This window comes from Aquarana catesbeiana, linkage group LG01, assembly GCF_042186555.1.
Source record: "Aquarana catesbeiana isolate 2022-GZ linkage group LG01, ASM4218655v1, whole genome shotgun sequence".
In the NCBI taxonomy this organism is placed as follows: domain Eukaryota; kingdom Metazoa; phylum Chordata; class Amphibia; order Anura; family Ranidae; genus Aquarana; species Aquarana catesbeiana.
In genome coordinates this window covers 6,563,703-6,577,249 of record NC_133324.1, presented here as the reverse complement: position 1 = coordinate 6,577,249, position 13,547 = coordinate 6,563,703, and the positions used below count along the sequence as shown (strand labels likewise).

At 48.2% G+C, this 13,547-nt stretch overlaps 1 pseudogene; it reads right to left on the bottom strand.

Moving 5' to 3' along the window:
• Positions 1 to 346: 346 nt before the first annotated feature.
• Positions 347 to 11,861, bottom strand: LOC141124120 (chymotrypsin A-like; annotated as a pseudogene).
• Between the last annotated feature and the right edge of the window lie 1,686 nt (positions 11,862 to 13,547).

Sequence of the window (13,547 nt, the reverse complement as noted above, 5' to 3'; positions counted from 1 at the left end):
GTAAATAATTTATTACACATGTTTTTTGGTTTTTTTTTTACTAACTTTTTTTTTTCATCAGAGTAGTGCAGTGTCACCATAGTGACATTGTACTACTCTGGGGGGGTTGATCAGGGCTTTTTTTTTTTCTGTTATAGCTTATAACAGTCATGACAGCTTGCTATTGTGAGGCTGCGATTGGCTACAGCGAATCACATAGTACAGGGTGCCAGGTACCATTTGATAGCTGTGGGTCAATCACAGCGTCACAATAGTAAGAAAGCTGTCTTGAATGGAAGCCTTTCATAACAGTTTTGCTCACATTGGAATCATTGATTGGCTATGATTGATCAGGGGATCTCCAGAGGGCGCACCATGACCTACCGGTACGTTGCGGTGTCTCCAGCATGTCGCCCTCTCGCAGTAAATGTACTGTGGGTGCAGAAAACGGATAATACTTTTTTTTTTTCTGTGAATTTATGAATCTTAAGAAAATCCACAGCCATATATTATTATAAAAGTTACTTTATTGAGTATCAGAAGGACATCTGATGGTGTTTAGTTGGCGGCAACAGTCTGGTCCACCCAGGATCTGAGGGTGGAGACGCGGGCGTAGACAGCTGGAGAAGATGGAGAGCAGGTATGGCTGCCCCAGGACACCACGCCGGCCAGGGTCCAGGCTCCGTTCCTCTAGCACACGAGGGGCCCACCGGAATCACGCTGAAAAGAAGCAAAAACAATAAAGAAGAGTTCTCAATAAATTATCTATAATTTTTTAAACCCCTTGCCACCCACATAATGCATGTCTTCTGGAAGCAGAATGTGAGATTTGACACTCACACACACACACTACATATGTGTCCATAGACCTGTGCTCCCAACACAGTGACCAAGTTGCCCGGTCCCTAGTAATGATCGGGAGCTGGCAAGACTGGCTCCCAATCATGTGACGACTGTGCCAGCCATTCACATTGATCACGTAAATTGGGCAGTCCTGCCTGCCCCCCCCCCCCATCCCAGATGAAAGGATCTGATGGTTGGGCTGGAATGGACACATGTAGACAGCACTATAAAGTCATCGAATAATATTATCTCTCTTATCTGATAAACTATCTTACCAGTTAGCAGGACAAACTCCGACCTGAGTGTGGATTCAACTCAGCATATAAACAAATGGAACCAGTATTTGGACCATCTTGGAAATATCTCCATACTTAATGTGTAGTAAACTTATTGAGATCAAACATCCGTATCCTCAAAGACAAATTGACCATAAGTGGACTTCTCCCGTATCCTCAGACCATATCCCACTGGACATTTGATCTCAATAAGTGCATTTCCTATGAGAGACTTATTTTCCCTTCCATGAAATTCATCTAATGCCGCGTACACACGAGCGGAATGTCCATCAGAAAAAGTCAGATGGGAGCTTTTCATTGTATATTCCGACCGTGTGCATGCCCCATCGGACTTTCTCCATCGAAAATTCAGATGGACTTAGGTAGAGAACGTGTTCTAAATTTTTCCGACGGAACTAATTTCTGTCGGGAAACCCGCTCGTCTGTATGCTGTTTCGACGGACCAAAAACGACGCATGCTCTGAAGCAAGTACGAGACGGAAGCTATTGGCTACTGGCTATTGAACTTCCTTTTTCTAGTCCCGTCGTACGTGCTGTACGTTACCGCGTTCTGGACGGTCGGAATTTGATGTGACCGTGTGTAGGCAAGACCGCTTGAGCGGAATTCTGTCGGAAATTTGTCGGAGAAACCTTCAGAGTTTATTCCGACGGCAAAAATCGCTCGTGTGTACGCGGCATTAGAGGTTTGACCTAGTTTGGTCACCATGGTCAGCCCATTTGAGTCTAGTATTGAGCTAGATTACAGGCCTTCGTGGAAACAGCTGTATCATTCAGGCTATTAAAATTAGGTCCATAGACAACGTTGGGTGTTTGCTGAGTGTTATAATGTTTAATTTTTTTTTTCTTGTCTATCTTGCCGTTGCTTTTGGCTTGCTATTTTTTTTTTTTGAGATATGATTTTTTGTCTTTTTTTTTTGTATATGTCTATGTGTTCACTAAAAAAATAAGAAAATCTTAACCACTTGCCACCCAGGCCAATTCTGGCATTTCTCTCCCACGTGTAAAAATCATAATTTTTTTGCTAGAAAATTACATGGAACCCCCAAACATTGTATATATATATATATGTTTTTTTTAACCAAAGACCCTAGAGGATACAATGGCGGTCGTTGCAACTTTTTTATCTCGGTACGTTATTTGCGCAGCAATTTTTCGAACGCGTTTTTTTTTGGGGGGGGGGGGACAAAACAGTAAAGTTAGCCCAATTTTTTTGCATAATGTGAAAGATGAAGTTGCGCCAAGTAAATAGATACCTAACATGTCACGCTTCAAAATTGCGCACGTGCGTGGAATGGCGCCAAACTTCGGTACTTAACCACTTCAATACCACTCACTTAGACACCTTCCTGCCCAGGCCAGCTTTCAGCGCTGTCGCAATTTGAATGACAATGGCGCGGTCATACAACACTGTACTCAAACTACGTTTTTCATCATTTTGTTCCCACAAATAGAGCTTTCTTTTGGTGGTATTTGATCACCTCTGTGGTTTTTATTTTTTGCGCAACAAATAAAAAAAGACCGAAAATTATGAAAAAAAAATACGTTTTTATTTGTTTCTGTTAAAATTTTTTGTAAATAAGTACATTTTCTTCTTCAATGACGGGCACTGATATGGCTGCACTGACGGGCACTGATACGGCGGCACTGATGGGCACCGATGAGGTGGCACCAATGAGGTTGCACTGATGAGGTGGCACTGATGGGCACTGATGATGGGCACTGATAGGCACTGATAGGCAGCACTGATGGGCACTGATAGGTGGCACTAATGGGCACTAATAGGTGGCACTGGTATGCGGCACTGATGGGCACTCATAGTTGGCACCAATGGGAACTCATTGCAGGCACTGATGGGCACTCATAGATGGCACCAATGGGCACTCATAGGTGGCACTGATGGGCAATAATAGTTGGCACCAATGGGCACTCATAGGCGGCACTGATGGGCACAATAGATGTCACTGATGGGCACTCATAGGCAGCACTGATGAGCACTTGTAGGTGGCATTGATTGGTACTTATGGGTGGCACTGATGGGTACGTATGGGTGGCACTGATAGCTGGCACAGGTGGGCACTGATGGGCACTGATAGGTGGGCACTGATGGGCACTGATGGGCACAGATGGGCACTGACAGGTGGCACCGATGGGCACTGACAGGTGGCACTGATGACACTGATTGGTGGCATTGCTGGGCAGAACTGAAATATAATGGTGCCAATCAGTGCCCATTTGGGGGCACTGATTGGCACAGATTGGGCACGTTTGGATGGCCATAGGGTACATACCTGGCCATCCACATGTTGCCCCCTTCCCTGGTGGTCCTAGTGGCGATTCCTGGTGGTCCAGTGTGAAGGGGAGCTGCACTGATAAACAATCAGCGCAGACCCCCCCTGTCAGAAGAGCCGTCGATCGGCTCTCCTCTACACGCGTCTGTCAGACGCGAGTGAGGAAAAGCCGATCAACGGCTCTTCCTATTGATATTGTGATCAGCCGTGATTGGATACGGCCGATCACGTGGTAAAGAGCCTGGTAAAAAAAATTTTTTTTTTTTTATTGTTAATTTTAGGTTTTGTTTTGTTTGTTTTTTTGTTTTTTACACTTTTTATTTTTACATTTTTTTTTATCACTTTTATTCCTATTACAAGGAATGTAAACATCCCTTGTAATAGGAATATGGCGCGATTGGTCCTCTTTACAGTGAGATATGGAGGTCAATAAGACCCCACATCTCACCTCTAGGCTGGGAAGACTGAAATTAAAAAAAAAAAAAAAAACGATCTCAGATTCCCAGCCGAGGCGGCGCCGTTTGTTTGAATGCAGAGGCCGGGAGTGACGTCATAACATCACGCCTGGCCTACGAACGATCATAGAGACTCTGGCGACCATCTGGTCTGCCGAAATCTCTATGGTCAACTTCCGGGGCCAGCGGATCCTGTCTCTGACTCAAGCCGAGAGTTGGTAGAAGCACCGAAGGGCGGTGGGAGGGGGGGGCGTCCCCACTCGCCGCCCGTAGGAATGATCAAATGGCAGGACAGCCACTATGATCATTCTTATGGTGTAGGGAATCGCCAGCTGAAAAAGCCGATACCTGAATGATGCCTGGAGGTGCACCCGTCATTCAGATATACCCACTCAAAATCAAGGACGTCATATGATGGCTGGCAGGTTAACTACTTAAGCCCCGGACCATTTGGCTGCCCAAAGACCAGAGCACATTTTGCGATTCGGATCCGCGTCGCTTTAACTGGCAATTGCGCGGTCGTGCGACGTTGCACCCAAACAAAATTGACGTCTTTTTTTCCCCACAAATAGAGCTTTCTTTTGGTGGTATTTGATCACCTTTGCGGTTTTTATTTTTTGCGCTATAAACAAAATAAATAGCGACAATTTTGAAAAAAAATGCATTATTTTTTACTTTTTGCTATAATAAATATCCCCAAAAAATATATAAAAAAACAAAATTTTTCCTCAGTTTAGGACGATACGTACTCTTATACATATTTTTGGTAAAAAAAAAACGCAATAAGCGTTTATTGATTGGTTTGCGCAAAAGTTATAGCGTCTACAAAATAGGGGATAGTTTTATGGCATTTTTATTAATATTTTTTTTTAACTAGTAATGGCGGCGATCTGCGAATTTTATCGTGGCTGCGACATTATGGCGGACACATCGGACACTTTTAGGGCTATTTTGGGACCATTCGCATTTATACAGCGATCAGTGCGATTAAAAATGCATTGATTCCTGTGTAAATGTTACTGGCAGGGAAGGGGTTAACCACTGGGGGGCGCTGTAGGGGTTAAGTGTGTCCTAGGGAGTGATTCTAACTGTGGGGGGGAGGGGCTGTGTGTGACACGACACAGATCACCTCTCCCTATTACAGGGAGCGGTGATCAGTGTCCTGTCACTAGGCAGAACGGGGAGATGCTTGTTTACATCAGTATTTCCCCCGTTCTTCCTCACCGTGAGATGATCGCGGGTATCCCCACAGACATTGGGTCCGCAGGACCCGCGATCAAACTCGCGGCGGGCTTCTAATCCTTCCCAATTCTATACAGACTAAGAAACTAAAAAAAAAAGCATTGTTCTATATACACTTTAATGCCCTGTCCACACGGGCGGACTTTTCGGCAACAAAGGTCCGACGGTCTTTCCGACGGACTTTCGGCGGAGTTACAACGGACTTTCGACGGACTCTCCAACGAACGGACTTGCCTACACACGATCACACCAAAGTCCAACGGATTGGTACGTGATGACGTACAACCGGACTAAAACAAGGAAGTTGATAGCCAGTAGCCCATAGCTGCCCTAGCGTCGGTTTTCGTCCGTCGGACTAGAATACAGACGAGCGGATTTCTCGATAGGAACTGGGTCCGGCGGAGCTCCGGCGGAAAGATTTGAAACATGTTCCAAACCAAAAGTCCGTCAGATTTTCGACAGAAAAGGTCAGCTGAAGGTCCGATGAAGCCCACACACGGTCGGATTGTCCGCCGGATTCGGTCCGTCGGACCAGTCCGGTCGAAAAGTCCGCTCGTGTGTACAGGGCATAAGATGGCCTTAGGACGTCATTGCCCAGTTGCGGACTTTGTTATAGTCCATATAAGATCGTCAAGGTCAGGCTCTGTGTTATCTTACATATTCCTGTCAAAAATGCCATTGGGTCTTGGAGGAGGAGAGCTTGAACTCTGGAACATAATATGAAAGCCACCCACATATGAACTGTTAAGGGGTTCATAAGAGCCCCCCACCACCACCAGTTGGTTTCAACAATAGTGATATGGAGAAGATAATCCACCATATATGAAACAGAACACAGGACCATAAATGGTGAAGCCAGTCATTAAGTATTCACTTGTCACTACTCATTAGGATGAATGTAATAATTCCAAATAATGTATATATAATATGCTATGTACAATTATTAGGCTACATAGACTGTCCTGCTTCGTATAAAGTGACCCAACTTTTTGGATCCATAAGCTATTGTTCTGTCTAACATGTTAGCTAAAATAAAAGCTAACACTGGTCAGTCGGTAGCCTGTAGGTCATTATACCTTGCAGGAGGTGGCACCAGAGGCACCAGCGCAGATCATGGAGGTCTGGATTCTAGTTGAAAAGTATCTCTGGCACTCAGTGTTGGTCAGAAGAGGAAGAGCCACCTGCTGGAGTTTAGCTGGGGAGGCTTGTGCTGAGAGAGAGAAAGGGAGAAGACGGATTAACATAAGAGATGGACAGCAACTTATATTTAAGCTCCAGACATCTCTGTACAGACCTCCATAGAAGACCACGTAATAACCATTATCATTGTGATGACTAGTCATACCAGACAGACAACCAACTATAGGAGACCACATTATGCCATATCATTGTGATGCTCATTCACAGCCAGACTGAGAGCCAAATGCAGAAGACCACGTTACAGCCATATCATTGTGGAACAAAAGGCATTCATCACTAGCCCACCAACACAGGAGGTCATTAAGGGCAATTCCAGTCTGTGCCCCCACTGGGGAGATTCATCATCTCAATTTCCCTTGGTGGCCATTGGGACAGATAATGTTCAGGAAACCCAAAATGTTCAGGTTGTCACTGGACCATGAGGTGAGTGGAATCTTCCAAAGGGGCACCAACTAGAGCTGCCACAGCAGGAGAAGGGGACCAAAGCATATGAGGTATGTCCTTCTAACTTAGAAGATTTTTAGGGCGTACCTTGTATCTCAAAGGGCTTTAACGGGTAAATACTTTGTGTTCATGAAAAACATCTAATTCTCTTACTGGCGGCATTGGTGTATCCCCGTCCGGTGTTGACGCATCTTTCCCCTCCATTGAAGACATCAGAAGAAGCAGCAAGACACACGGGGGACACGCGGTCATTGAGGGTGGCGGGACTGGAAAGGGCGATGTCATTGGCGATAGTCTGCTCGCTGAACTGGGGGTGTCCGAAGAACTGAGAAAAGTTATAATAAAGATTAATGTTTTTATAGATTTTGATAAATCAGAATCTTCTACTGAACTTGATAAATGTCCCTCCGTATCTTCCCAGTTTGTAGTTTAACCCGCTTACTTCTTATCTTTTATTCGCATGTAGATATTATACTGAGAGTTGTCTCCACCTTCATATGTTATTTTAGGTTGAGCAAAGCTGAAAATGTCCCCGGTCTAAAAAAGGAGTTATGTTAATATCAAAATGCCTCGATGGCGGGTGTCAGTTTGCGGAAGTGTGTGTTCCTAAGCAGGCTGTATTTGCATGCAGACCTCTCTAGGCAATGTCCACATATGAGGCTGATCCTCCATGATTGAAAGAACTAAAATCCAGTGAGTGAGCCTCGGTTCACACCAGAGGCGGCACGACTTGCAGGTCGCCTCACCGAGGCGACCTGCACACGACTGCCGGGGCGACTTGCAAAACGACTTCTGTATAGAAGTCTATGCAAGTCTATGCAAGTCGCCCCCAAAGTCATACAGGAACCTTTTTCTAAGTCGGAGCGATGAAAGTTTTGGACCAGGGACACAGTCAGGCGGAGAATGTGCTAATCCAGGGGTAGGCAACCTCGTCACTCCAGCTGCAGTTCTGACACCTCCCAATCTTTGGTCTTCTGATGGCACTCCGAACTTCACATCCTCCATTTCAAAACTTCTCCATCGCCATTACACTGCGGTACCATATTTTACCATACCAGGCCTCCAGCCGTATTAAACAGCTCGGTGACAACACCCTTCCCGCAGTGTAAACATTTGTCTTCCAGCCTAGCCTTCCGCTGTAAGAACACACCAGAGGGGCAATAGGGGTAATACTAAAAGCCCCCCACCATTTACCATCACCTCTGTTTATTTTGTACCACCATCAGATACCAAAGATGTCGCCACAGCCCGCAAGGAGGACCCCTTAGCCTTAAGGGCACCTCCACACCCGCAATGCCCTCTCAATGCCATCTTGAAGGCCGAGTGGCCAAAGATCAATGCCTACTGCGGTAAGGTGCACCCCATCTCCCCTTAGGTACATCCCCACGTTAACCTCCAACTCCGTGTGCCTCACTACCAATCCCCCGTTGCTAATAACAAATTTACCCACCGCTTTGTTCACTTTGATTTGTGCTTTGTTGATCCTGGTTACCGATCGCGCCATGCGCCATGACGTCCGTGCCACTATGTCAGACCATACTATTATCATGCCCGGGAAGGCCACCCGAAGTGCCAAAAAATTGCACTTAACGGCCGACACCAGTTCCCTGGTAGATCGGACCCCCAGATCATTGCCTCCTGCATGTAAAACTAAAACGTCCAGGGGGCGATCAAGTCGAACGTAGCGTTCAACCTCCGGAACAACTCTACCCCACCCCATCCCTGGAAATCCTAACCAGCGAATGCACGCCTCCTTTCTGGAAATCCCTAGTTGCCTGCCGTCTGGTCTGACGTCCCCCCTTTTCGCACCCCAAAAAACATAAGAGTGCCCTAAGATCCAGACGAGGCGTGGTTGACCCCCATCTGTAAAGACATAACACAACAGAAAACAAATTGAAACATCTGAACTTCCCCTACCCCTTTAGTAACATACATGTCATTATAATATATCCTCTTTCCAGTAAATTGTTTTGTTATTTTTTTGGTTTTTTTTTATACATCATCAGATGACAAATGAGGTCACACATAGGACTGAAACCTCCTGGATTCCCACCTCCCAATCCTCTTAATTGCTGCCTCATCCAACCCACAACTGGCAGCCTCAGTAGCCGCCCGATGTGGAAGGAGTGTGAGGCGAATTGCCTACTATCCAACCCTGCTGCCCCAATGCATTTCCGAAACACTGCAACAAACTGAAACTTGGATAAAAAAGTCCCATCCTCATGCACAAACAACGGCCCATCCCCAACCGGACGACTTAGCAAAAATTCCTCAACCACTTGAACCGGGCAAATTCCCGACCCTGGTAACCTCAACAGCTGCACTTTTACCCCTTTTCCAGCCTGGTCTGTCTTGGACCTGCATAGTTTTAGCAACACCTTATCCCGTTTTACTTCCACATCCTGCATCCTCAAACCCCCTGCTACTTGCTTTGCTGGACTCACCAACTCACCCACCCAAAACACTCCAAAAAACGCAATAGAAAAAACTACTTTGAACAAAATTACTTCATAACCCTACTTACATACCCCACCTAGTTTATTACACATTACCTGCAACATTGCAAAAGACACCGGCCTCCTCAAATCCTTCTTTGCATGACTCTTCCTATAACCTTTTAGGGCCTGTTTTACCCAGAAATCCTTGGTAAAATCAGTCAAGCCCTGCAGCTTAAATAAAAAGGCCAACCCCGCCAACTTCCGCTCAATTGCGGACACCGAACCACCTCCCTCCATATGTCGCGACACAAAATACACTACCAACAACCTCAAGTCCAGCCCTCCCAGCCCGGCATCCGCCAGCTGTGTAAATGTAGCCCATTCTGACCACACTTTACTATATGCCGCCCATGTCGCCCCACTCACCGATTTCCTGATCCATCCTGCGGCGTTTCCGATACCATCTCCCAAAGCCACCCCGGACAAGGAATCCACTCTGCTTCCGCAGCAGGCGCCAGCTCCCTGAATCTGTCCCACTGGAACCGAGACAAGGAGTCAGCCAACGTATTATCAACACCCGAGATATGAACAGCATATAGAAAAACATTAAGTTGTAAACACCTCAACACCAGGTGGCGCAACAACTGTATTACCGGCTGGGATGATGCCGATAGCCGATTGACGACCTGAACCACCCCCATATTGTCACAATTCAAGCGTATTTTCAAGTTCCGCCACCTCTCCCCCCACAATTCTACTGCCAATACCACCGGGAATAATTCCAATAGCACTAAAATTCCGAGTAAATCCCGCCTCCACCCAAAATTCCGGCCATGCCTCCGCACTCCACTGCCCTTGGAAAAAAGCCCCGTACCCCATAGAGCCCGCCGTGTCTGTCACCAAATCCATGTCGCAATTACTTACCGGTCCTTCCATCCACACCGAACGTCCATTGTAGCTTTCCAGGAACGTGTGCCACACCTTCAAGTCCTCCCTATGTTCCCTGGTAAGCCTAATAAAATGGGTCAGAGACTATATATCCCAGCTGTAGCAGCCGACAACCATCGGCAAAAAACCCTACCCATTGGAATAATGCGACACGCAAAATTCAACTTACCTAATAGGGATTGTAATTGCTGCAGCTGCACTTTCCTTTTCTCCATCATGTCCCTGACATCCATTTTTAACCCAGTCACCTTATCCCCTGGCAACCTACACTCCATCGCACCGGTATCTATTTCAATGCCCAAAAAACTCAACACTGTCGTCGGGCCCTCCGTTTTATCTGCTGCCAATGGTACCCCAAACTTACCCGCAATGTGTTGCAGGGTTGCCAACAGAATCGCACACTCCTTAGACGAACGAGGCCCTACGCAGAGAAAGTCATCAAGGTAATGTATCACCGAATCCAGCCCTGGCACGTCCCTAATCACCCATTCGAGAAACGAGCTAAACAATTCAAACTTGGCACAAGATATAGAGCAACCCATTGGCAGACACCGATCGACGTAAAATTCCCCCTGCCAACAGCAACCTAACAGCCAAAAACTGTCCGGATGTACTGAGAGCAAACGGAATGCCGACCCAATGTCCAATTTTGCCATGAGCGCCCCCTGTGTACGACACTGTACAATCCTCAGTATTGATACCGTCGTTCACCGATGCCCCTTTTGGAAACGAGAGGTGGTGAAAACTTATTTGGTTCCTTCTTAGGCACCTCTCCCAACGGTGACATGACCAAATCCTGTAGCGGCTTAGTTGCAAAAGGCCCACTCATGCGCCCCAACGCAACCTCCTTGGCAAGTTTCTCTGAAACCACCCCAGGATTCTGCAATGCTGACCGTAAATTCTTGGCCATCGTAGGTATAGCTGCCAGAGAGCATGGAATTCTGAATCCGACTGAAAAACCCTCCCCCAACACCTTCGCTGCCTCTTTATCCGGATACCTATTTAAGAAAGGCCGCATCCTTACCTCCATCACCGGCGTTGTCCCTCTTCTGAGCAGGCTCCCCTGGCTTCTTTCCTTTTTTGAAGCAGCGTGACAAAGCGTGGTTTCCCCCACATCCTGTACATTCATGTTTAAAACGACAGGATCCCCCAAACTTGCAGGGTCCTTCGTTAAACTGCCAACACACCCTAAATTTTTTCCTGGCCGGGAGTCCAGAGGTAGACGATCCCCCGCCCCCCCCCATGAAAAGGCTGGTTTGGTACCCTGGCGGAAGACATCAAGCACATCCATAAGCTGATATCCTTATGGTCCCACCTAAGGGCTGGCCTAACCGCCCTCCGTTGCCTAAATTGCTCGTCATAACGAAGCCACGCAGTGCCCCCATACACCCTATGTGCCTCACCTATGGCATCCAAGTAGGAAAACAACGCCGAGCAATGCTCCGGGTTCTTCTCGCCTATTACACTCGCCATAATGGCGAATGCCTGTAACCAATTCCCAAAAGTCCTAGGGATCAACCAATACCTCCGCTTCTCCTCGTCCTCTTTTTTGGAATCGTCCAGCTTCACCCTGTCTTAGTTGAACTTCTCCAACGGTAACAAGGAGAAAATTTCAACATACTCACCTTTTACGATTTTTGCCCGAACTTCTTGTTTTAAATGTGCTCCCAGCGGGCCCTCATAGCAGACATAGACTTCGCATTTCGCTGCATCTGCTATCCTGACCATATCCTTCCCCCGCAGATTCCCCCGTGGTGGTATTTCCCGACACCCCTGCGTCTGATGTGGCAAAAGCTTCACCCCCTGTCCCAGGGGTCCCCCCAGTACCCGACTTCTCAACCTGTCCTCCAACCCACGGTGCCACTATTGCTGGCGCTGTCTGGTTGGTTGCAAATCGCTGAACCAAATCCCTTAATCCCCCCAGTAACTCCTGCAACGGTCCCCCTGTCCCAGAGGTGACAGGCTGAATGCCCGTCCCCCCTAGGCCAGGCGGTCCCCTTGCCGTGGTCCCCACAGCTCCCCCAGGAGACCTCGTGGCCCCCCTATCCCCCATACCTAACAAATTACCACCATCATCATTAATAACAAGATCAGGTAAAACATGTGACTTAACAGGCTGACTGGGTCTGCTCCCCATCGCCGCTGCACCGGGCGCTCCAGATGTCGCGATATCCTGGCGCACGTCCTCATCCGATCCTGACAATTCTCCTTCTGACCGTACCTCCGTGCCCTGGAGCATCGGCGTGAGTAACCTCCCAGGCACCCTGGAGGCTGTGGATTCCCGTCTTGTGGCTGTTCTCCCCCTCTCTATGCAACCACCGGCTGCCGTGCCCTGCTGTCCCTCACTGCTGGCTCCTCTGCTGTCCTCTGGTCCTCTCCTTCTGTCTTCTCCTGGCTCCAATCTTCTGCTTGACACTGAAGGGCTGCCAGCAACGTCAGGTTGCTGACCTCCAGCCGCACCCCGCTCCTCCCCCGTCGGATCTCCCCCCTAGCAGATGCCTGTGCTGCGGGGGGGGGGATCGTGCTACCGCTGTCCTGTCTTTTGGGTGGCGATGCTCGGGCGCCATTACGGCCCGAAGCCCCGCCCCCTCGAGCTCCGCCGTTGCTGAGGATTCCGTCCGGTCCCCCCAGGGGTGGCGCCGGCCACCCGTTTTGCTGGGGGAGCCGACGGGTCAGTTCCCGGGCTCCTACTAGGGCGAGCTGTTCGGCTTGAGGGGCCTAGTGAAAAACGCTCAGGCGGGCGAGACCGCCTGGCGCGTGGCGTCGCTTCCCCCCCATGCCGGACCCCCCCCAGCCTCACCCAAAACCAATGCCGCTACCTGTGCCTGTAGCCAGTCCTGCCCTCTCGTAGCCGCTGCCGTTCGCAGCCATGCTAGAATCAAATCTATGTCTGCCATGCGGCTGCAAAAACTGCTTCTCTCCCACTGTGTCTGTGTCCAACTTCCCCTTTGTCTGTCTCTTCACACTGCTCCTGCCCAAACCCCGCCTATTCCTTTTATATCTCTCCACCCCCTAAGTTAACTTCAATCTCCTCCCTCTTACTTCCATTTACTTTAACCCTAAGTTGTCTCCTGTTCCACCTTGTCATGCCCAGCCCTTCATTACCATACCATTCCATACTTCCATTATCATTCCGGGCCTCCCTTTTCATCTATCCCTTGGGGGTAAAAGTGGGAAACCTCTCCACAAACCCCCCTCCCCTCTAATGTCTGGCCGGCATCTACCTTCTCTGATCACCTGATGATCAGCAACTAGGTGCTTCTAAGTGCCATCTTCTGCTCCTTAATGTTCTTTGCTGGGACACATCTTCTTCTCTACCCCCCCCCGCCTCACCTTTACTTTTTGAAGAGGATTTTCACCTACCCCTGACTCCTCCCACTTTGCTTTTCTAAGAGGGCCGTGCAACACTAAATC